Consider the following 9,257-nt stretch of genomic DNA (forward strand, 5'->3'; position numbering starts at 1 on the left):
ATGGGTGCTGCATGCTAGCATGGAGGACAGGGTTGTTCTGCCCGTGATGACTACAGGTCCCTCTTCTGCTGGCTTTACCTAGCAATGGTTCTACCAATGGTCACAAAGAGGGTGTGGGAACATGGGAATAGTAGATGTCACAATTTCATAAGCAGTTAGTATGCTGCCTCCGATTGGATTCTAGCCAATTGGCTGTAGGCAGAAGTAATATATGCCACTTTCTGGCCCGGTCATAAAACTATAGACATTGGCCCATTCTCATTTTTCCACACCATTTAGCTGCAAGCAAAGGACTGTGTTGAAGGAGCTTTATTCTTGTCACTACTTGGAGGTAGAGGCACCAGGAGAAGCACCGGACCCATGTCCCCAGGTCTGGGATTGTTTGTCACTGAACTTAGCTCACTAACGCTAACAAGTCAGGGGGACAATGCCCTTCCAGCCTGCTTGTCCCCCAGATGATCATAGGGGAGCACTGACTGTCTCCTCTCCTGGTTCCCCATGCTTTCCCAGTCATTCTCAGATTGTATCACAATGGTGGCATAGGAAGGTTTCATCTACACCTCTGTGGGAGGAACAGAGCTGTAGCCCAGCGTGATCATTTCCCTGTAGATATGGAGGAAGAACCTTAGAGAAGCAGCCTGCTGACCCCTAGACCTCCTTCTTGGTCCCATTTGGTGCCTTTCCAAGTCTGTTAGGTTTTATGCCAGCCTTGCTGCTCTCATAAGTAAATGAGTTTCCACCCTTCAAATTCTTTAGGTTGTGCAAACTGGAGTGTTTTTGGATTCTTTAGGATAATGATGTCAAGATACTGATATTTCTGAGAAAGAGGCATCTGGGTGCTTCTGGGATGGTTTCTGAATCCCTTTCCAACTACCCACTGTGGGTTCAGAACCCATAGCTCAGCAGTTAGGGTGCTGGCCACATGCACTGGGGCTGATGGGTTCAAATCCAGCCTGAGCCTGCTAAACAAACAAACAAGCAAAATATAGCCGGAAGTTGTGGTGGGCCCCTGTAGTCCTAGCTACAAGGGAGGCTGAGGCAAGAGAAGAGCTTGAGCCCAAAAGTTTGAGGTTGCTGTGAGCTGTGGCACCACAGCACTCTACTGGGGGAGACAGTGAGTCTCTGTCTCAAACAAACAACAACAACAACAACAACAAAAACAACTACCTACCACGAAGGGCTATGGGTGATTTCCTCCTGGGCTCATCTGAGTGAGAAGTGAATGTACCTTGCCAAGAGGAGCATTAATTTTCCCTGAAGACAACATAGCATAAACTCATTTGAGGAAGGGATATTTTCCTTAGTGGGAAGTTTTGACTTCATTTTTTTTTACCAAACAATGGCTCTTAATATGTAGAACATTTGGTTCTTGTCTTGGCCTGGATTAGCTTGTAAAGACAACCAAGAGAGCTATAAATGGCTCCTGTTTTGCCACCCAGAGGAGGTGACAGACCCTCATTTTAGCAGGGATGGTCCCCAAGTTATTCAACTCTGTCAGGGCATTTCCAAGTTAATCTCACATTCTTCCCCAAATTATGTGTGTGTGTGTATCATCAGAGCTGTTGCTATGTGAGGTCTGACAATTAAGTTTGAGAACTTTCCACTGTGTACTTACATTGGCAGCACTGTGCAAACAACTTGGTAAGGTTTCATAACCTTGGTATATCAGTGTCCCACAGCTGTGTTCATGTTGATGTGTGGCAGTGCCTTGGTGAGTGGCATTCATTATTGCTGTTGTGTGTTCTTGTGTGCTATATGATGACAGCTCTGATGGTTATTCCAGAAAAAGAGTTCCAAAATTACTTTGAAGGTGAACTAAGTGGTGGTGTCAGTGCAGGGCTTCTTAAGGGAAGTACTTTGAAGGTTACCATAGTGACATTTAGCAATGAGGTATCTACAGCACTTTTTCTAGGATGAGCGGGCAAACTTAATTGTTAGCCTTCAAATATATATATGAGTACTCATACACACACATATATCTATACACACATGCATATATATATATATATCTATACGGTCACCCCTTGGTATCTGTGGGGGATTGGTTCCAAACCCCCCCCAAGGGTACCAAAATCCACAGATACTCAAGTCCCTGATATTAAACAGTGTAGGATTTGCATGTAACCTATGCACATCCTGCCATATAGGTTAAATCATCTCCAGATTATTTATACAATGTATAAATACATAGTAATGTAATTGCTATGTAAATAGGTGCCATACTGTATTGCTGAGGAAAAAATGACAAGGGCAAAAAGTCTGTATATGTTCAGTGTAGTCACAACCATCCATTTTTTAAATTATTTTCCATCTGTGGTTGGTTGAGTCCACAGACTCAGAACCCACAGTTATAAAGGGCTAACTATAGATACATACATAGACATACACTTACCCTCAAGAACAGCACCCTGGGTACATACATCCTCACCTCGGGGCACTGGCACTGTTGCTCCCTCTCCTCATTTGCTACCTTTTCTCTTTCAGGTCATTACTCAGATGTCATCCTCTCGGGGAGTTATCCCCTAGATCACCTACATCCCGCAGCATCCTTATCCCTTTCCCTGTTTTATGTAACTTCACAGCACTTCTAACATACTATCTGTCTTACTCATTTGGTGGTTTATCGTCCATTTCCCCTCAACTCCAAGAATCTAGAGATTTCCATTGGTGTATTTCCCTGCTCCATCCCCTGCATCTTAAACAATTCCTGGCACATGGCAGATGCTCAGGAGGTATTTGTCAAGTGAATTCATGATAAAGAAGTCTCAAAGGGGATGGTTAGACTCAGAGCTAGTGAGTGTCAAGACAGATTTCAATCCTAGGAATTTCTGCTTCCAAGCATTTTTATTTTCTGCTCTGACATCAGACTTCAGACGTGCGCAGCGTGGCCAGAGGGCTGTTCTGACAGACGAGGTAACCATGAGGAGAATGTTTGCTGTCTGACACCAGGCGCAGATGAGCTGACTCTGTTCCAATGGCCACGCTCTGTTTGCAGTATTTCCATTCTACCCACAGAGGCATTTACATTTTCAGCAACATCTGTGGTCTTCGAAATTGCTTCTTCTCTCTGTGGATCAAACACGTTCAGCTTCCTATCTGTAAACATTGCCTTTGAGGTTTTCAAGCTATGCTTAAATTTCACCAGGCACAATGGGACTTGGATCAGGTGTTTCATGACCTCACTGATGGTCATACACACACTTCTTCTGGGCGTGTTGACTGTGCCTCCTTTCCCCAAGTGGCTCTGGCCCCAGAAGAGGAGATTTGTGATTAGCTACTCACATTTTGCAGTATTTCAACTGCCATTGTCACCTTCACTTTGACCCATAGGGCTTTCCACAGAAGGGATGGACTCTTGCCTTAAATCAGTGAGGCCTTTCATTAACACTGATGCATGCATCCCACTCCCCAGAGATTCTGATTCCATTGGTTTGGGCATCATAATTTTGCAGATCTCCCCAGGGGATTCTAAATATCTAACCAAGGTTGAGACTGCCACTCAGATAGTCTGCAGAATCTCTTTCTGGGAGGAGATCCAGAAAATACAGTGCAATTGAAAGCAGAAACATTTCAGAAAAAGTCATATCTCATTCCCGAATTCTGTACTTTCTCAGCTGACATCCTCCTAGGTCCTGAAGACACGTCCTCTTTAGTTTCATTGTGGAGTTCTGATATTTCTATTTTCTAGCTGCTGTTATTATTGCAGCAATGCGGATGGGAAGGAGGTGCTTTCCATTCACCACAGGTACCTCAGTTTTCTCGTTGGTAAAATGGGCATAATAATAGTGCTGACATTATAGAGTCGTTGAGAGTTCCATGAGCTAATGTATGTACAATGGTGGTTAAATGCCTGGCACACAGGCCTGTGTGGATTAGCTACTGTTTTTGTTATTAGGTACCTTGCTTATAGTATGCTTCCTCCAAAGCCTTTTGGCTTTGTACAGGGCCTTTGGCTTTGCTGTGTCTCTGGAACCCTCCAAAGGTATCATAAAGAAAGCCTCATCCCAGGTGTCTTTAAATTGGAAAGGGACCATCACAAATCTGGGGCCACTGCTAAGAATTTCCTGCTTGGGCGCTGGCGGCCTTCCCTGATTCTGGGCTAGCTTTCTGGGCCTGGCACACACCGTGGTGTTGGTCTTGGGGGTGGCTGTAGGTGGCTTGCATGCTTGACTGTGCCTCCTTTCCCCAGGTGGCTCTGGCCCCAGAAGAAGAGACTCGTGATTAGCTACTCAGATTTTCCTCATCTGTATTTCAGCTCAGGCCAGCTCTGACTCATAGCTTTGTGCTTCCAGGAAAGACTAGAGCATTCCTCTGCTGGCCCCGCACTCAGTTCTCTCCTCTCCTTTCTGAGGGCCTGAAAGTGGGTACTGAAGTGGCCATAGGGAGGAGCCCAGTATTGGCAGCACCTGTGTGAACAGGTTCCAGGGACTGTGGGCTGGCATAGCCAAGTTCTTAAGTCTCATCATAGATGCAAAGATCTCTTGGAACCAGCTTTAGGAAATTAGTGGTAGGAACCCAGGGTGCAGGATACGGACCAGGATACAATCAACCGCAGCCTCCCATGGCTGGAAGTGACTGAAGCTAGAGTTCCTGGACAGCAGAGAAACACAGCAAAGTGAGGCGGACTCTACAATCACTAGTGTCAGACCTTGTTTCCTTATCATCCTGCGTCGTGAGGAAACTGAGAACAATGGCTGCTCTCAGCTGGAGAGCCTGGCAGAATAACGCATACCTGAGCACTGCACAGACTGGGTGGTACGGACAGCAACTCTGCACTCCTGAAACTGTTGGCCTGGCAGAGCAGACAAAATATGAAACGAGAGCTGTGATATGGTATGGTGAATTTCATGCCAGGGACGTACAAGTAGTTGTGGCCAGAAGTCCTGAAGACTCAACTTCACATTGAACTTCCAGTGGCAGCTCCTTCCCTCAGCTGCGCCTGAAGGCTGTCGGACCTTTGTTTCATTAGCATCCTGCATCGTGAGGAAACTGAGAACACTGTGCTTGCCGTGCGCCAGGCCTGGTGTGGCTGTCCCAGCCTGGCGGGCAGGAATCAGGTCATCCTGTTTACTGCTATATCTCTAGGGTCCAGGAAATGATGTGGCTTTAGCAAAATGCTCTGTAAGTATTTCTCAAGTCTGTGAATGAATGCATGAATGAATGAATAAATTCTAGTGTGGCACAGTGATGGGAACCCAATAGTCAGTGCACAGAAACTCACGTGGCAGTTAGATGGCAGTTAGATGGCAGGTTCAGGGCATAGTGTGGCCAATGAAGTAAGCTGAGGCCTGAGCCCTGGAAATTGTCAGGATGGATGTTTACATCAGGGACCGGGAGAGGCACAGGCATGGTAGCCAAAGTCTCTAGTTTAGGATTCCTGAGTGATTTGGGACTGAGGTGGGGGATTGATCAGGGACTTAGGGCAGAGCTGGCCTTTGGGTGGGGAACTGGCCCACCAGCTGTGCCATGTGCCAGGCCTGGTGTGGCTGGCAGTGGGGGCAGGGAAGACTGTGTAATGAAGAAGACATATGATCCCTTCAAGAGACAACTAGTTAGTGAGGAAATTCCTCTGTAAGTAGAGTATTTCTGAGGTGGATGCAGAATCCTCAGGCTTTAGCCATAGATCACATCATGTTTTCAAACACATTTCCCTGTGTCGACAATTTCACTTATTCTGCAGCATGTGGCTGATTCAAGAACCATAATTCCTGCCAATGAGACTCGGGTGGTATCATTTGGGTTCCTAAATTGAGTTTGTGTACTGCAGCTAAATGGCCGTCTCTTAGTTTAGGAGGGAGACAATTTGAAGATGCTCCATCAGCACAGCCACGATGGCAGATGAGAGCCCCGAGTCTCACAGAGGCCCCCCAGCAGAGCAGACTGTACACCTGGCAGGCCCCATTGCACCTGCTGGTGATGTCATCCCAGGTGTAGTCTTCTGCTCTAGGGATATCTGGTAAGTGCCTGAGGTGCTGGTGTGCTGGGATGGCGGGAAGACAGAGTCCAGAAATTGAGGGTCACATCTTGTACCTGGGACAGGCCCCCCTAACCACAGCAAAGGGCAGAGGCACTAGGATGCCCCCTGACACCCAGGTCAACCTCCCAGGGACCTTGGCTATCTGTGTGGGGCTGGGCACCTGCAAGGGAGAAGCCTTTGTGAGGTCATAAGAGAGGACAGGTATAGACAAGATACAGGGATGGGATTATTACAGGTGTACAAGGGGTACCTTGGGATGTCCCCTCAGCTGACACACATTTTTCTGTGTCCTAAGGTTTTTAAGATGAGACCAAACCACCAGATTCCTAGAGAATCCATAGCCAAATGTCAGCAAGGTTGAGGATCTATATTTTTGTAATAACATGTTGAAAAGAACTTCATGTATTTTCTTGAAATTGGAAAAACAAGAGCTGGCATTTATAGGTGACATATACTGTCACATTCATAAATGGGCCCAACTATTCTGTTCACGCAGGACACCACTTCCACACTAGGAGTCCGCAGAAGCAGGAGGAGAGCGGTCTTTGGGGCTGTGGATGGTTAATGTAGAGGCAGAGCGCTGTGACTTTTCTCTTTCCCTTGAGGGAGGAGAGAAGGGGGTGGTCTATTCCCTGCCTTCGGCTAAGTGAAGGGACTTGAAGAAAGTGGTGATGCCCTAGCTAAGGGCCAGGCTCTGTCACAGGAAAAATGAGGGGAAGAGTAGAGAAAGAGGGCAGAGTGGGGATGGAAATGGGGACACCTTCCTCCCTTGTTTGGTGTGGCAAAGGGGCAGGAGGTCCCCTAGGCCAAGAAGGAGCAGGAGAGGCAGGGTGGCTGGAGCTCTCTTCCCCTTGGCCAAGGGACTGTGCATGTGTCATGCAGGCAGGAGCAGAGGGGGATCAAAGCAAGCCCCACGCCTGCCTCTCAGCGAGCATTGAGTTCAGGAAGGTGAAGAGCAGTGCCAGCGAGCAAATGTGCCCTTCCCCCACATTTCCCCCAGGCCCTGACCCAGTCGGGAAGGAGGGCGGAGGAGGAGAGAAGGACTAGCTGGACTCCCCTTCTTACTGCATGTGCCAGGGGCCGGGGTGGATACGAAATGATGCTTTAAACCAGACCACTTAAGATTGGTTTTAAAAAACTCATAACCCAGAGTGACCAGATGGCTCTAGCTTCTGACCAAGATATCATTAAGAAATTGGAAAGGTAGACTCAACCAGGCAGGGTTGAAGGCAGTAGTTAGAGAAAAATGTAACCATTTCATTGAATTAAAATTACAGTTATGAAGTAGCAACAAAAATACTTTTATGGTTGGGGGTCACCATAACATGAGGAACTGTATTAAAGGCTCATGGCATATGGAAGGTTGAGAACCACTGCTTGAGTAGTTCAGGGGAGGAGAGGCCAGCCAGGCCTAGGGAAGGCTGCGGAGGGAGCAGGCTTGCCTAGGAGTGCTGGGGTAGTTACTGGGGCTTCCAGGTTACCCTCTAGGAAAATGTGTTCAGGACTGGAGGCTGGAGCCAAGACCAGGCCAAACTTGTGAGGTTCTGGAATGTTGGTCACTGCCCCAGCTTTCTCCCTGCCCCTCCGGTTCTGTAGGCCTCTATAATCAGGAGTGGTAGTATCCTTGAGGGGGAAGGGTCTGTGGGCTCGTGTTTGGGAAAGTGAGGAAGGACTAGAGCGCATGTGCCCCTCTGCAAATGGGCTTTCCGGGAGGGGCACCCAGGTTAGAAAGGAGTGGGTCGAGCCCCAGGACCTCAGCTTGCTGGCCTGAAACTGGCCATGGCTGGAGTGGCAGAGTCAGAAGCCCCTTTGACTCTGGAGTAACCACGATGATCTGATGATGATAATAGTAGTTATAACTTATGGGGCTCCAGTTACTAATCCTCACCACTCTCTCCTGGGGCGCCTAATTATTATTTCCATTTTGTGGGGGAAGAAAACCACCCAGAGAGGCTAAACACTGTCGGAGTCCAGGGAGCACACTTCCGTTCTTTCGGTGAAACCCTTTCTTGCTTTCTCCTCCTCATTACCCGTTATTTCCCCACTCATCTCCCCTGTGACCTTGATCAAAAACCTGGGATACACCCTTCAACATTTTTCTCCATGTACATAGTTTACTTACTTGGCCAGCATGGGGTTGTATTCGGTCCTTGAATATGAAATGTCTGAGTTCGAATCAAAAGTGTGGTTTATTATATCTCAAACAAGAAGCCGGACAATTAATCAAAGTCTACCCCTACATTATCCACATAGGTTTGCTATCTTAATGGTAGCTCGTTTATCCCATAGCAAAGCAGGCTGGAGAGCGAGTGGCAATGAAATCGTGGAAGGTGTTTTCCCCGGCTTGTTGAGAATTGAGTATTTTTCTTTGTAAGAGGTGGTCCGATCCTGGAAGAAGGGGTAGTCAGGGGGTGCAAGTCTGATGAATATGCAGGATGATAAAGTTCCAAGTTCAGCTTCTGTAGTTTGAAAGTGTTGTTTGTGTGACACGTGGTGGAGCATTGTTTTGCGAGAGGTTTGGCCCGTCTCTGTTGACCAATCTCAGCTGCTTCATCCCAAGCATCCTCATCATTTCATCCAGTTGGTTGCAGCAGTTGGTCACTGTCATTGATTGCTCAGGTTTCATGAAGCTGTAGTGGATAATACCAGTGCTGGACCACCAAGCCGATGCCATTAGCTTTTTTTTTTTTTTTTTGGATGCATACTTGTTTTATAACCATTCTTTGGCACTTCATCTTTGGCAGCCAACCTTTGTGCCAAATGCTTGTGATTCTCTCAAAAGAATCTGTTTTTCATCACACATAGAAATACGGTGTAGGAATGCTTCACCTTCATGTTGCAACAGCAAAGAAAGGCAAGCTTTGAGACAAATTCCATTCTGATGCGCATAGAATTCATTCAGAACCCATCCATCCAGCTTCTTTACCTTGCCAATTTGTTTCAAATGGTCCAAAATTGTTGGACTGGTAACATCACACCTTGCTGCTAATTCACGTGCGGGTTGAGATGGATTCACTTCCGCTCCAGCCTTCAGGTCGTTATTATCCACGTTGGTCTCAAGTTGCCCATGTGGCTGGCACCTTTTCAAGATGAAAATCAGCAGAATGGAACTTCTCAAACCAGTGATGTACTGTGCGTTCATCAGCCACATCCTTCCTAAGCACTTATTGATATTTCAAGCTATCTGCCCTGCATTGGTTCTGTAACACAACTCATATTTGAAAATACCATGAATTTTTGACTTACCCATGGTTTCACAAAATGGCTCTAAAAAAGTTTT

Source organism: Otolemur garnettii, unplaced genomic scaffold, assembly GCF_000181295.1.
Source record: "Otolemur garnettii isolate 467f Iridium unplaced genomic scaffold, OtoGar3 scaffold00001, whole genome shotgun sequence".
In the NCBI taxonomy this organism is placed as follows: domain Eukaryota; kingdom Metazoa; phylum Chordata; class Mammalia; order Primates; family Galagidae; genus Otolemur; species Otolemur garnettii.